This window comes from Canis aureus, chromosome 14 (assembly GCF_053574225.1).
Source record: "Canis aureus isolate CA01 chromosome 14, VMU_Caureus_v.1.0, whole genome shotgun sequence".
NCBI lineage: Eukaryota > Metazoa > Chordata > Mammalia > Carnivora > Canidae > Canis > Canis aureus.
The window spans coordinates 34,831,838-34,847,978 of record NC_135624.1 but is presented as its reverse complement, the minus strand read 5'-3'; the positions used below and the strand labels follow the sequence as shown (position 1 = coordinate 34,847,978).

Here is a 16,141-nt window from a genome sequence, read left to right as displayed (position 1 = left end):
AAAAGCCTGGCATGCCAGAAATCCAGCTTCTGGGAAACCACCCAAGGATTGTTTGCCCATTCATCCCTGCTGTTCAGAGGAAACAGCCCCTCTTTTTACACAAGTTCCATCCTTTTGTTCTTACAAATTCTTCAAATGCAGACTCTTGAAAGAGGGGGAAAACGCAACAATCAAATGTCAAAAATCTTCCCAGGTTCATGAAGTGGAGCTAAGGCGGGAAATCAGGGTCAAGTGTGGTTTTGTTCAAAGATAAAAATCCAAGTGTTGCAGAGTGGTGTTAGAATCAGAAATGATGTACAAAAATGCTAGGTGACATCTTCCAATCCCTTGGATATGCTCTGAGTCCTATTTTTGTGTTTATTATGTTAAATCAGCTTTTAACATTTCAAAAACAATCCTTGTTAATTTCAGATCATATGAAAAATAAAATAATACAAAAACTAAATGAGGAAGTAGAAATTCCCTCTTGTTATGGGAGGTTTTCCTTTAAATACCCTGGTGGTCAGACTTCTCTGTTCACCAAGTAATGCTTTCTATTGCTTTTTATGTGGGGTTTCCTGCTGCTATTATAGGAAATATTCTAAAGTCTACATGAGCATTGTATGAAATTCCTGGAACTATGCTAAATATAAAGGATACCAACAATCTAGCCAGTTTAAGATAATATAGATAAGTCCCCTCCAATTATAAAATCACATATTACTGAAAATATATAACAAACTGTTTAATACAGAAATTGACTAAAAAGAAATATAGGGATTCCTAGGCTTCAGGAATAAAAAAAGAAGTAAAATCAGTATGATCAGCTCAGAGTGATGCTGGGAGGGCTCTCAGGGTTTAGCACCAAGATATGTATCATAGGTGATGAGGACTCGAGTTCTGCTATCCAGGAAGATGCAGGAGATATGGTGATAGGTCCATGAATATAAAGAGCTGGAGCTGAGTCTTTGCATAAATTCCAGATTCCTAAAGGGTTGTTGCCTCAATGAGAACACTGCTTACTGCCCTGGGAAATAGCAAGGAAGCTTAGCTCTGTCAAGAGGATTAAATGTGGTTAAAAGGCATTAATGAGAAACTGACACCCAGGCTTGTGTAATTAAGTTAATAAATTATAGTAAAAACTAGTCTGATAATGATGAGTACATGTCATTATACATTTGTCCAAATACAGAGAATATGCAACACCAAGAGTGAACCCTAATCTAAAGTATAGATTTGAAGTAATAATGATCTGTCAATGTAGGTTCATCAATGGTAGCAAATGCACCGTTCTGGAAAATAAAAAAACAGAAACAAAGATATCCCATTCTGGTGATAATGGGAGAGGCTGTGCATATGTGGGACATGGGATATATGAGAAATCTTTAGACCTTCCTCTCAATTTTGCTGGGAACATAAAGCTGTTCTAAAAAAATAGTTTAGGGGTGCCTGGTGGCTCAGTCGGTTAGATGTCTGCCTTCGGCTCAGGTCATGATCTCAGAGTCCTGGAACCAGGCCCAACATCAGGCTCCCTGCTCAGCCAGGAGTCTGCTTCTCCCTTGGCCCCTTACCTTGCTCATGCTCACTCTCTTGCTCTCTCATAAATAGATAAAACCATAAAAAAAGAAAAATTAAAAAGAAAAATATAGTCTAAAAAAAGCTAATTCCAGTCCATTAAAAATCCAAGGACAAACATTATATGGTCTCATTCATTTGGGGAATATAAATAATAGTGAAAGGGAATAGAGGGGAAGGGAGAAGAAATGGGTAGGAAATATCAGAAAGGGAGACAGAACATGGAAGACTCCTAACTCTGGGAAACGAACTAGGGGTGGTGGAAGGGGAGGAGGGCGGGGGGTGGGGGTGAATGGGTGACGGGCACTAAGGGGGGCACTTGATGGGATGAGTACTGGGTATCATTCTGTACGTTGGCAAATTAAACACCGATAAAAAATAAATTTATTATTAAACAAAAAAAAAATCCAAGACTCCCCCAGGATGATTTTCCAAAAAAACTTAACAACCACATAAAGAAACAAGCTACCACAATGGATTATCAGGTGCAATGTGTATAAGAAATATGCTTTAAGAATTGGTAATAACAACAACAACCAAAAAAAAAAACAAGAATTAAAACCAAATATTAAATATACATTCTTTTAAATAAGTAAATACTAAAGAGTTAAAGGAAATTAAAATAGAAGAATCAAGACTAACTTAAGCAGCAAATACAGTGTGAAATAAGTAAGCAAGCAAATTTGAAAATGTCCAAAATAAGACTTCCACTCATAAACAAAAAGGTTGCTGTTTAAATAGAATAAATTTAACTAAAATTCAGTATTATTGAGATAACTTTTAGTAAGCTGAATGATCTGAACAAGTCATCAAAAATGTAGGAGACCAGGAGATGGAGAATCAGTAACAAAGAGAGAAAGAGAGATACAGAGATAAAGGAAGTCCAATACACATCTCAGAGGAATTCAAAGACTCGAGAGAATGAGAAGGTCTTATATTTGAAGAAACACAGATGAGAAGTTTTTCAGCATTGAAGAAAGATACTCATCTCCAGATTGATGAATGACAAGTTCTCAGCAAGATAAATACAAATACACCATAGTTTTCCCATGAAAAAACAAACAACAATGAGATCCCACCTCACACCAGTGAGAATGGGGAAAATTAACAAGGCAGGAAACCACAAATGTTGGAGAGGATGCGGAGAAAAGGGAACGCTCTTTTTTTTTTCATTTCTTTTTTTTAATAATAAATTTATTTTTTATTGGTGTTCAGTTTGTCAACATACAGAATAACACCCAGTGCTCATCCCGTCAAGTGCCCCCCTCAGTGCCCATCACCCATTCACCCCCAGCCCCCACCCTCCTCCCCTTCCACCACCCCTAGTTCGTTTCCCAGAGTTAGGAGTCTTCATGTTCTGTCTCCCTTTCTGATATTTCCTACCCATCTCTTCTCCCTTCCCCTCTATTCCCTTTCACTATTATCTATATTCCCCAAATGAATGAGAACATATAATGTTTGTCCTTCTCCGATTGACTCATTTCACTCAGCATAATACCCTCCAGTTCCATCCACGTTGAAGCAAATGGTGGGTATTTGTCGTTTCTAATGGCTGAGGAATATTCCATTGTATACATAGACCACAGCTTCTTTAGCCATTCATCTTTCTTTTTTTTTTTTTTTTATTGGTGTTCAATTTACTAACATACAGAATAACACCCAGTGCCCGTCACCCATTCACTCCCACCCCCCGCCCTCCTCCCCTTCTACCACCCCTAGTTCGTTTCCCAGAGTTAGCAGTCTTTATGTTCTGTCTCCCTTTCTGATATTTCCCACACATTTCTTCTCCCTTCCCTTATTTTCCCTTTCACTATTATTTATATTCCCCAAATGAATGAGAACATATAATGTTTGTCCTTCGACTGACTTACTTCACTCAGCATAATACCCTCCAATTCCATCCACGTTGAAGCAAATGGTGGGTATTTGTCATTTCTAATAGCTGAGTAATATTCCATTGTATACATAAACCACATCTTCTTTATCCATTCATCTTTCGTTGGACACCGAGGCTCCTTCCACAGTTTGGCTATCGTGGCCATTGCTGCTAGAAACATTGGGGTGCAGGTGTCCCGGCGTTTCATTGCATCTGTATCTTTGGGGTAAATCCCCAGCTGTGCAATTGCTGGGTCGTAGGGCAGTGGAACAGGTTCCTCAAAGACTTAAAAATAGACCTGCAGTGCAGGTGTCCATCGAAAGATGAATGGATAAAGAAGATGTGGTTTATGTATACGATGGAATATTACTCAGCCATTAGAAATGACAAATACTCACCATTTGCTGCGACGTGGCTGGAACTGGTGGGTATTATGCTGAGTGAAATGAGTCAATCGGAGAAGGACAAACATTATATGGTCTCATTCATTTGAGGAATATAGATAATAGTGAAAGGGAATAGAGGGGAAGGGAGAAGAAATGGGTAGGAAATATCAGAAAGGGAGACAGAACATAAAGACTCCTAACTCTGGGAAACGAACTAGGGGTGGTGAAGGGGGGACGGGGTTGGGCTGAATAGGTGACGGGCACTGAAGGGGGGCACTTGACGGGATGAGCACTGGGTGTTATTCAGTATGTTGGCAAATGGACACCAATAAAAAATAAATTTATTATAAAAAAAAAAAAAGAAAAAACAAACAGAACAGCACAACATCAAAGTAAAACATCCAGAAAAAAATAAGATTAATTCCTGGAAGAACAAATAGTCAGTAGACTTTTCATCAGCAACAATAGATGCCAGAAAATAATGAAGCATTGTCTTCAAAGTAGCAAAGAAGATCACTATCAGCTCAGAAGCTCTGTCTTCAGCTTAGAGCCAAAGACATTACCACTCAAAAGGGCAGGCAATACCAAACCATCTTTTAAAATATCAATGCTTATAGGCTCTTCCTCAAAAATGCTACATAAAAATGCGTTTTGGAATAAAAGAACATGTGAAGGCAGAAAGAAAGAGCTCAATGCAGTAAGTACAGGTGAACAAATAAAATCCATAAATGTGAGTTTGAAAAAATTGCTTTGTATTAGAGCCACCACCACACATTCATCTTCACATTTTTGGGATGTACTCCATATTTATCATTTTTTTATTTTTTATTTTTTTAAAGATTTTATTTACTTATTCATGAGAGACACAGAGAGAGAGGCAGAGAAATAGGCAGAGGAAGAAGCAGGCTTCTTGCAGGAAGCCCGATGTGGGACTCAATCCCAGGACCCTGGGATCACAACCTGAGCTGAAGGCACATGCTCAACCACTGAACCACCCAGGTGTCCCTATCGTTTATTTTAAGAAAGTGTTTGAATCTTGGTTTGAATCTGTTGGCCTAACAATTTTTTGTTGTTCTTGTTGTTGTTGTTGTTTTGGTTTGTTTTTTTTTGTTTTGTTTTTATTTTATTATTATTATTTTTTGTAGTTACACTTTTCTAAAAGCCTGTGTCCCGTTATCAGGTTAAATAAGCATTAATTATAAGAGTAAAAATTATGATGATGATAATTTGTATTGGCTTAAAAACAAGGTGGAGCTTGAATTGTAGATTGTGTAATGAGGAAGGATAAAAGTATTAATTAACTTTACACACTGTAAGAATGCCTAATACAACTGAAGAGAGCCACGAAATAATTACAATAATTATGCTTAACTTCCAAACACCAAAAGGAAAACAGATTTAGATAAAACCCAAGCTTTCAAGCAGAAGGTGTAAAAAAGAAGAAAACAAAACAATAAAAAGTTAAATACAAAATGCAAAATAAGATGTAAAAATAAATCCAAATATCAGCCCAAAAAATATTGAGTCCTCAGATTTGGTTTAAAAAGTAGGTTGTTTACACTTATTCATGCCTAAAACAAGATCTCTTATTTCAGCAGGTATTTATTATCTATCCACAAGTTACTGTGGATACACCAATAAATATATAATATTTAATATATAATCTTATCTTTATAGAATTTATACTCTAGCAGAGTGAAGTGTACACAAATACATAATATGGATATAAATAAGTGTTCATTGAGTCGAATAGTGTCCCTCAAATTTATGTCCACTCAGAACTTCTGAATGTGATCTTCTTGGAAATAGGATCTTTGCAGATATAATTAAGGTGAAGTCATCCTGAATTAGAATGGGTCCTGTGTCCAGTGACCTGTCATTCTTTTTCTTTTCTTTTTAATTTTTATTTATTTATGATAGTCACAGAGAGAGAGAGGCAGAGACACAGGCAGAGGGAGAAGCAGGCTCCATGCACCGGGAGCCCGACGTGGGACTCGATCCCGGGTCTCCAGGATCGCGCCCTGGGCCAAAGGCAGGTGCCAAACCGCTGCGCCACCCAGAGACCCCAGTGACCTGTCATTCTATGAGGAGGTCACACACCCCCCGGGGAGATGGGCTTTGTGAAGATGGAGGCAGAAGCTGAGTGATGTGTCAACAAGCCAAGGAGCACCAAGGAGTCCACCTTGGTGCCAGGAACCACCTGACACTAGGAAGAGTCAAGGAAGGAATCCATGCCTTCAGAGGGAGCATTGCCCTGTACACAGCTTGGTTTCAGGATTCCAGCCTCTAGAACTGTGAGGGAGTAAGTTGTTTTCAGCCAACCAGTTGTGATACTTTGGTATAGCAGCCCGAGGGAACAAATACAAGGTCTTTTGGGGTTTTGTTTGTTTTACTACTGAAGTATAGTCAACATACAATGTTATATTGCTTTCAGGTGTACAACATATGCCATTCAACAATTCTATACATGATGCAAAGCTCACCAGGGTAAGTGTGGTCGCCATCTGTCACCATATAACATTATTACAATATTATTGACTATATTCCTTGTGCTGTACTTTTCACCCCTGTGACTTATTTAATAACTGGAGGTTTATATCTCTTAATCCCCTTCACCGATTTCACTCATCTTCTCATCCCCCCCTCTGGCCTCCATCAGTTTGTTCTCTGTATTTATGAGTCTGTTTCTGTTTTGTGTTTTGTTTTGTTTGCTTTTTGTTCTTCTGCTTTGAATTTTAGATTCCACATATAAATGAAATCACATGTTTGTCTTTCTCAGTTTGACTTACTTCATTTAGCATAATATATCCTCTAGGTCAATCTGAGTTTGGCAAATGGCGGGATCTCTTCCTTTCTGAAAAACAAAGCTGGTTAAGGCATAATGAGTGATTGCAGGGCAGGGAATGTTAGAGAGGAGTGCCAAGAACGGCCTCTCGGAGGATTAAAATGTGAGCAGAGAGTCAGCCCTGAGGACAGCAGGGGAGGGGTGCACACAGTAGAGGACAAAGCAAGAGCAAAGGCCCTGGAGAGAAAACATTCTTGGGACCTTCTATGAGCAACAAGGAGGCTGGTGCTGCAAGTGGACAAAATGAGGAGGGGATTGGTAGGAAACATAGTCAGGGGCCTATTTTATTGGATTTTATGATCCTTGGTGAAGAGTTTGTTTTATTGTATGTGTAACTGGAAGATCCAGAAGACTTTAAGGTAGGGAGCATACTTATAATATATTTTTTAAAGATTTTATTTATTTATTCATGAAAGACACAGAGAGAGAGACAGGCAGAGACACAAGCAGAGGGAGAAGCAGGCTCCCTGGAGGGAGTCCGATATATAGGACTCGATCCTGGGACTCCAGGATCATGCCCTAAGCTGAAGGCAGACATACTTAGAATATTTAATAAGAAGTAAAACGAATGTTAAATATGAATCAGCATATAAAGGTTTTTAAGGAAAGCACAGAAAAACAAAGCCTGGGCAAATATAAATCAAAGGACAGCTGACGCTGTTAATTAATATCTACCAAAATAAACAAATAAGTTAAAAAAAAAAGGAAGTAGCTAAATTATGATAAAGGAATAGTACCATACAGGTCATAAAACAAGTGTTAACTTCTGTGTAAAGCGGTTTAACCTCAAAATAAATTTGAAGAAGGAGGAAGTGAAGGACAAGAGAAACACAACAAAAATAACAAATACACAGAATAGGAGAGTTTAAAACATCTCTTAGGGATAAAAAAAATATATATATACAGAGATTTGGACAAGTCAGTTAGCTCGTATGATTGCATGTATCAAGCTTAGTTCATTGATACAGCCCTGTACTGAGCAAACAGAAGTTATATACTTTATTTGCAAGTACATATGGAGTATTTTAGAAGTCGGTCACACAGTGATAAAAACCAACATCATATAATTATTCATATCCCCTGAACATCATGTAACAAAATTAGAAGAAAAGTAAACGTGGGGTAAACTTTGGTTAGACTTTCTCTTGTATACATTGAGTATTTAATAAGTGCCAGATATTTTCTGTTTTTAGAAATCCATTCATAACAACCCCAATAGAGCACTCATTTCAAGGTAAGGAGAGAGAAATAGGGAGTTTAAACAACTTCCCGTGGGCAGACAGCACTGTTGGGTAGAGATCTTGTTGGCTCATTCTCTGCTGCTTTTTCATCAACTTAGCCAGTTGTATATTAAATCCCAGCCATAGGCTGGGCAGATGTTTATCTTTATACCGAGAGGCTACAGGTACATGGATATAAATAAAACCTCTGGAGTGAGATCTTTTGAGTCTGATTTTGAATTCAGATATTACAGTGGAAAAACTCAGTTTCCCTCTGGTGTGCCTCCTTCACTGTCACAATCTGCCAATCGCAAGGGCTAAGTCCCCAGGTTACCCACAACTTCTGTCCAAATCAGAGCTTCCCATGACCCCCTGTGTAGGTTTGATTAATTTGCTAGAGCAGCTCACAGAACTCAGGGAAACACATTTACCAGCTCAGTAAAGGATGTGATAAAGGATAAGATGAGCAGCCAGATGAAGAGATACACAGGATGGGGTCTGAAAAGATCCTGAGCTCAGGAGCTTCTGTCCTCTTGGAGTCAGGATGTGTCACCTTCCTAGTGTGGATGTGGTCACCAACCTGGAAGCTTTCTTAACCCTTACTACTGAGATTTTATGGAGGCTTCTCACACAGGCAGGATGAAATATTAACTGCATTTCCAGCCCCTCACCCCTCATCCTCTGGAGGGGTCAGAGCTAAACGGTTCAAGCTTCTAACCATGACTTTGCCTTTCTGGTGACCAGCCTCCATCCAGCAGCCATCCAGGAGCTCACTCAGAATTCCCTTCATTAGAACAAAAGATGTTTCTAGTGCTTTTAGCACTTGGGAATTTACAAGGGTTTTAAGAGCCTTGTGCCAGGAATAGGGAGCAGAGATAAATATATATATATATTTTTTTCTATTATCTCACAGACAGCAAATGAGTAGTTAACTTCCTCTGACTTCATTTCCTCTATATGGGAAACCTATAAAATGGGTTTAATAATATCACCTACTTGAAAAGGCTTATTGAGAGAGTTAAATGAATTAATACATGTAATACATTTTAAGCCATGTAGGGCCCATGGTAATTACCTATTAGGGACTAGCCTTTGTTATGATAAATGTCCATGCCCCCAAGCTTCCATGATCTACTTATTGTCAGTACAGTCTACCATGGGCAAGTTCTAAATTCCCTCTCATTTCACCTCCCATCTGTATACTGATGACACTGGCCTTCCTCTGGGTGGCCAAACTAGGGACAACAAAGCTCTGCCCCGCCCTCACCATCTACTCCTACTTGACCATCTCCCCTCCCCCCCAGGTCTGATCATTCCATCTTCTTTTTTTTTTAAAAAAAGATTTCATTTATCTATTTATGAGAGACAGAGACAGAGAGAGAGAGAGAGAGATAAGCAGAGGGAGAAGCAGGCTCCATGCAGAGAGCCTGATATGGGACTCAATCCTGGGAAGTCCAGGATCATGCCCTGGGCCAAAGGCAGGTGCTAAACCACTGAGCCACCCAGGGATCCCTCATTCCATCTTCTTAAACAATCTTTCCATTTAGGATCATTTTAATTATTTGAGGTCAAAGCCATCATATCAAAGATGTTCAGTGATTCATTTCCTTTTGTTTAGCCCTCACTCTTCCTGGTCTCTGAATCACTCATTATTTTTCATATCAACTATCCCAACATCTTTTTAACAGACCCCTATGCCTTCAGCCAATGTCTTTCCAATCTACCACAAATAAAATTTAATTCTCTAAATAACTATCAAATTTCTCACAATATTAGTCTATTTAATATTTTCTCTTAATAATATTTATCTAGCTGATCTCTTCAGTATGTCCAGAAAGACTTAACTTAGTAGAAATGTAAATTTAATCATGGCATTTCTCTGCTTTCCACTGTCTCAGCCATTCCCCTCGCTACCAAACCAATGGAGCCCCTCAGATGGGTGTGCAAGGTCCCTCCTCAGGATCACAGGATCTCAGAAGCCAAATGGAATTACTCTAATTTTCTTAAAGAGCAACTGCTGATTCATGTTTTCATGCCATCTTAGATAGTTATTCTGCTTACAGTGCTTTTCCCTCTTCTCTCTGTCTGGAGAATGCCTACCTGTAGATAAAATGACAACATAAACACTGTAGCTCTCCGTATATCTTTTCTACTGATTTGTGTCTTTCTGCATAATAGTCAATTAACATGATTTATAAGAGGTATAATTAAACGTCTTGTAAATTTACATTTTTGTGACTTTTTGTATAAGAGGGCCCATGAATCAGAAAAGAATTTGTTGACAGATCCCAGGCCTCCATGTGGGGTTTTTGGAACCTGGTGAACGGTGAGTTTAGGATCTTTCGGAGCAGGGTATAGCAATTACTCAAGCTCTGGAGTACTAGGCAGGGAGTTCTGGGTTATTTGTTTCAAATCCAAACCTCGAGGACTCTGATTTTGCTATTTGTGTTTGTCTAAAGCACATAATTTAACCTCCTAACCTAGAGGAAAGAATTATCCAACCAGCTTTTTTCTCAAACCAAATTTGGAGAGTCAGTCAATGAACCAATTAAAAACCTGGTTTATTCTTCCCTAATAGTACTCAGAGACTGGAAACCATTAAAGGGAATCTTAAAAAAGAAAGAATAAAATAATAAAAGCAAAAATTAAATTCTATGCCTAGTGCTTGGGAAAAACTTGAACATCTGTGTGTTCAGGAAATACAAAATAATTGTACTTATTTAATAAACACCAGAGTTGTTTATCCAGAGTAAGCTAACCCCCCGAAATTCAAATCATATGGATTTTCCTATCCATACAACACAAACTAAGTAAATTAAAATCAGGCCTTGTCTTCTGTATTATGGGGTGCAGAAAAAATATGAGTAAGAGATTATATTTACAATGGCTGAGCTCTGGGTACCAGACACCACACAACACACCGTAAACAGATCCACCCTGCCAGGGTGGCTGTGCTAGCTCCATTTCACAAAGGACACTGATCTTAGAGAAGTCAAGAAATGTGACTCAATTCACACAGCTTGTAAACCAGATGTTGTTGTGAAAACTGTATGTAGTAATTCACATAAAGTACTGAGAAAAATGACTAGCACATAGCACACCTTCAATAATATTGGATGTTAATATTATAATATATTGGGCAAAATTTGACAGTTTGTAAGGTGTGTATGATGTACGTATTTTTTATTTTTTTATTTTATTTTTTTATTTATGATAGTCACAGAGAGAGAGAGAGAGACAGAGACACAGGCAGAAGGAGAAGCAGGCTCCATGCACCGGGAGCCCGACGTGGGACTCGATCCCAGGTCTCCAGGATCGCACCCTGGGCCAAAGGCAGGCGCCAAACCGCTGTGCCACCCAGGGATCCCATGTACGTAGTCATGTTTAGTTAAGTTAGTCAAGTTTCAAAGTAACATCAAAGAAGAAAAACTATGGAAGGATAAGCAAGAAAGTGTTAGTGGAGAAGGGCACTTAGAATTTTGGTAGGAAGATTTAATTTAATTGTGCATCCTTTGGATAGTTTGAATTTTTTCAGTTATGCGTATATGTTTTTATTTTTAAAAAGCCATCATGTTCTTTATCCACTATAGATTAAGATAACAATGTATATTCCAGTTTTAGGTTTAATGCTCTCAATGGAGAAGGATGATGTCACCTCAGATTGTGATTCAGGCTGGCGGGAGATGGTGGCCTGGAAAAGATTATACAATGATTAATCTTACAGTAATTAATCATCCGCTTCATTGACTTTCCCCAAATCCCTCACCATATCCAGATATCAGGCAGGCAGACAAGAGTCCTATCTTCCAAGTTATTGGGTTCAAAAAAAAAAAAATTTGCTCACAGACCATTCAACTTGAAGATAGTCACACTGAACTTCTGCTTTGCAGGTGTTTGTTAAATCTTAGTGCTGTATATATGAAATTTTATTGAATAACTTCCTTGTCTCGCTTCAAGGGTGAATTACTTCATCAAGGTCAATAAATTTTTATTTCTTTTTTGTGTTCCATATTTTTGCTTTTCATTTGTAAGAGCTTTATGGAAGCCTAATTGATATACAATGGACTGCACATACTGAATGTGTATAATTTGATGTTTGAACATAGGCACATACCTGGGATACCATCAGCACCATTGAAGTAAAAACATAGCACCTATATATAGTTAAAAGCACACTATTGTGTGCTTTAAAATGTGTTGAGTGTAGATTTCATGTTAAGTATTATCACCATAAAAAAAAAAATGGAGACAAGGAAGGTGTTGGATATGTCAATAAACTTTTATGGGACAAAGAGATACTAATGCTTACTGAGCATTTTCTAACCTATTACCACTCTCAATTTATGTAATATGAAAAAGAGGTTTAGGGAGTTAGTGACACATGCAAGGTCACACAGTCAGGAGAGGAGGCAAGACCCAAACGCCATCCCACTGACTTCCAAGGCTCATATTTCAATATGACAACAATGCTACCTTAACCAATAAAAGCTACTCCTGTTTCTAGCTACTAATATTTTTAAACTCACTGAATTCCCTCATATGTGAAATGTTTTAAATGTCCTAACAACAACTAAAACATCCACTTTCTTTTCTTTTCACTCATCCAATTTGACCATTACTTGTAAACACTGTGTGGACCACTGACCTTTCAACACATCCAGTCAGGTTGTGATGTGGCTTCCCAGTGTAGACATACACTCAGATGGCCTTTCCACTGGTTTCCTCCTTGCATCCTTCAGGGGCTCCCAGGGTAATATTTTCTATGCTTTGAATTGAAATGATGAGGGATGCTTATCTTAAAATGAGACTAAAGCATATGTTTCTGCCTCTCTCCACTGTATCCCTGAAATTCAGAACTGTCGCATCAAGCCTGACTTCATCCAAAGCCTGGTGAGGTCCTTTTCTCTCTCTGTCCCCACACAGCGGCTTACAGCCTGGCACTCTGCCCACATTGTATCATGTTTCCTTTCATTTGGAGTTTCGCTTTATTCTTCCCCTCTGCTATGAGAGTGATTCCCTCCCAGAGCTGAGGAGCTTGGGTGCCATATAAATTAAAATTTAATATGTGTTATTATGATCACTATTATTATCATTACTGTTATTAATAATGTTCTTTTTGGCAGCGTTTGGAAGCCATTCCAGCAGTGACATTTGGCTCCCTGGATAATGGATCTTTTTATGTACAGGCTTGTAGACTTGATGCCTGCTGTTTTCATTGCAGAGAGAGCAATTGCCTGACATCAGGAGGCCTGCGGGACCTGGAAAACTCTGCGAGTCTTGGTTGTATTTTCCAGTGTGAACCAAATCTCTCTGGATGACCAAGATGGAAACACTCTGCCACAGTCACTGATGAAAACAATGAAGCCATGCAACTATTTATTCACTCATTCATGTAATGAAAGTTCGTTGTTCACTTGTGAACCATTTATTTTATTCTTTTTAAGATAAAGCGGGGACTGAGCACTGTTGTAAATGCTGGGGATAATAGGGTGGAAGACTGTAGCTTTTCTTGCCATCACAGAGCTCAGAGTCTTGCAGTAGACTGTAAAGTGCAACTGAGATGAGTGCCATGAGAGTCAGGGACCTAAGAGTGATGGGGTGGTGCAAGTGAGAGAGATGGTGTCTCTGAGCAAGCGATGATTAGGCAAGAATCTGAAGAACGAGTAGGAATTCACCAAACACATGAAGGGGAGAGCATTCCAGAGAGACAAAATGACATGTGCCAGAGCCCAGTGCATGAAGATGAGAGCCAGTCCTAGCCCTGGTCGAGTGAGAGGAAGTTATGCCTGCAAAGGGATCTGATGAGGGTTGCCATCCATGAACAATGAAGAGATGCAGAATGAGTTATCGATGGGTGCTCGCTGATCTTACCTTGCTCATAGTATAGTAGGGAAATAAGGATTGGCTGGCAGTGTGCGAAGTTCCACATGCTAGAAAATATATGATTCCATTTTGGAAAAGACAGAGAGAGTTGATGGCTGTAGGCTATCAGGAAAGTTCACTGAAGCAGGTAGAATTTGAACATAAGGATGACAGTCCGGCTCCCAGATCAATGATGAGCCCAGGTGGTTTTGGACTAGGTCACACCACCCAGAGTTCAGTGTGGGCATCAGGACAGAGGATGTATGAGGAGGCTACAAGGCATGAAGCCAGGAAGGGTATTCAGGGAGAGATGGGAGGCACATCATGGAACTAAGTTGTGGTCCAGGTAGAGGAGCCCCATTGCAAGTCAGTGGGGAGCCATCCACTGACACCTGGTGGAGGGAATATGCAAAGTGGAAGGAGGGAGTGGCGCTGGGGAAACCTCCCTGGCAAGCAGAAAGTGGCTCAAGTCTGTTTTGTCAGGTGTTACAGACTCTTACATGAGAGAGGGGAGAGACAGGAAAGATCCATCTGGCCTGGGTGGCTTTTCCCGTGTCCACGCACAAGGCCATGCTGCTCTGGCAGACAAGGCCAAAACAAGGATCTAAACCTCTGATTTTCAACCTTGTGTTACTTTATCGCTCTGCCTTGATTTTATTTATTTTCTTCTTTTTACCAAACACAACTTGCTTGGCCCAGAACAACTTGGCTTTTCTAACCCTGAGGATATGAGCAAAGCAACAGCTATGGAATGAGAAGTCTCTGAGGTCCAATATGCAAATGGTCACATTTTTCATGTGCCTGAGGGTTCTCAGAATCACAACTCCCAATAGTTAAATATCCTCCAGAAAGTGGCAGAATGGAAAATTACTTTTTTGGGGAGTGTTTAACCTAATTTACAGAAAATTAATTCCCTTAAACATTTTAAAGATTTTCTGATTCAGACTCACGGCTAGGTTACTTATGTTAAACCCCAAATTGTTCTTTCCTATTTTCCTGGCAACTAGGGATCCTGGAAAGGCTGACCTGGTACAACCTGATGCCCCTCTACCTGCACTGGGGACACATTCAGCAGCTTCATGAATTCCCATTTCCTTTATATCGTGTGAAAATGCTTTCAAAGATGTTCATATGTGTTTGTTCATTGGTCACCATCATTTGATTGCCAGGAAGCTCCTTCTAGTCACGTTCTCCAGGAATAAACCTGAAGCCCCAGATGATCATGGAAACTTCCCAGGTTCATGGAGACCACTTGTGTCTGTCTATCCCAAGCTCTCTGCAATTTCTTCTTCATCCTGAGAACTTCCTCTCCAGCTGGAGCACTGGAAACCCCACTTCCTCTTGGTACTCACAGCCTCCTCAGAAAGTGAGAACAATGTGGAGAGAGATACTGGGAAGGACGTCAGGTGTATAAAGTCAGTGGCTCCTTCCTTCTGCAGAACCAGGGGAAACACTATTTGTGAACAAACCGCATAGAGCTTCAGGTGACCTATGAAGGACTTAAATTCTAGATTATGGTAGCTATTGGTTATTACAGTTTGGCTGTAGTGATTTAGTCATTCATTTAAAAAAATTTTTTGCTTTTGTTTATTGCATGCCTTTCCATACGCAGGCCCGTATCTGCCATTTCCTTTTAAGCCCCATGTAATAAAAGTTCATGTAATTAAAAGTTCATGTATTACTGTGGCTATCTTGATTACCTGAGTTTTGGGGTTTTTTTTTTTTTTTATTACCCGAGTTTTGAAATCATAAAGCATGAGAGCTACTTCATTCTTCTTTTTTAAGATTATTTTAACTCTGTGTGATTTTTTTCCATTTTAACTAGATTAATCTGTCCCCAAATGAACCACTAAAGGTACATTTAGTACATGTGTATTGACTTCTGGGTCCATTTATACAACGGCACAAACTTGGAGCAAGTCAACATGCTGTTAGTGACGCACTAAATGCAAAGTCCGAACCAGTGAAGTAATGACTCAGTCTCCAAGTATCTTTCTTGCTCTCAATAAGGTTGACCTTCTTCCATTCTCATTTTTCTAGCTTTGGCTCTTATTCCTTCTAAGACTCATCAAAATGCATTCCCTTTGATCTCTTATACGCATTTCCAATGTGTATAAATATCAAAAACATAATCTTAGATGCCATTCTTTATAAGATTGCAAAATCTGATACTCATTAGAATGCTATGACGTGTGAACCCTCATCTGACCAAAAATGCAGATGAATGAAGATAATAAAGCAATGTCTATTTCTGCCATGTTCACTGGCTAAGTGCTTTAACAGACCCCATAAACCATCCCAAAGAGGACATGCCTCTTAAAGCATTATCCTTCTCACAAAAGATAAGGGATATTTAAAATTATTGCTCCATCCCAAATAAGAAAGGGGGAAAAAAAAA

At 39.2% G+C, this 16,141-nt stretch overlaps 1 long non-coding RNA gene across 1 annotated transcript; it reads left to right on the top strand.

Annotated features, from left to right (window-relative positions):
* Positions 1-6,250: 6,250 nt before the first annotated feature.
* LOC144282903 (uncharacterized) lies at positions 6,251-15,341 on the top strand. The gene is made up of 3 exons (XR_013351318.1): positions 6,251-6,303; positions 13,103-13,273; positions 14,751-15,341. It is a non-coding gene; the product is annotated as an uncharacterized LOC144282903 (long non-coding RNA).
* The last annotated feature ends 800 nt before the right edge of the window (positions 15,342-16,141 follow it).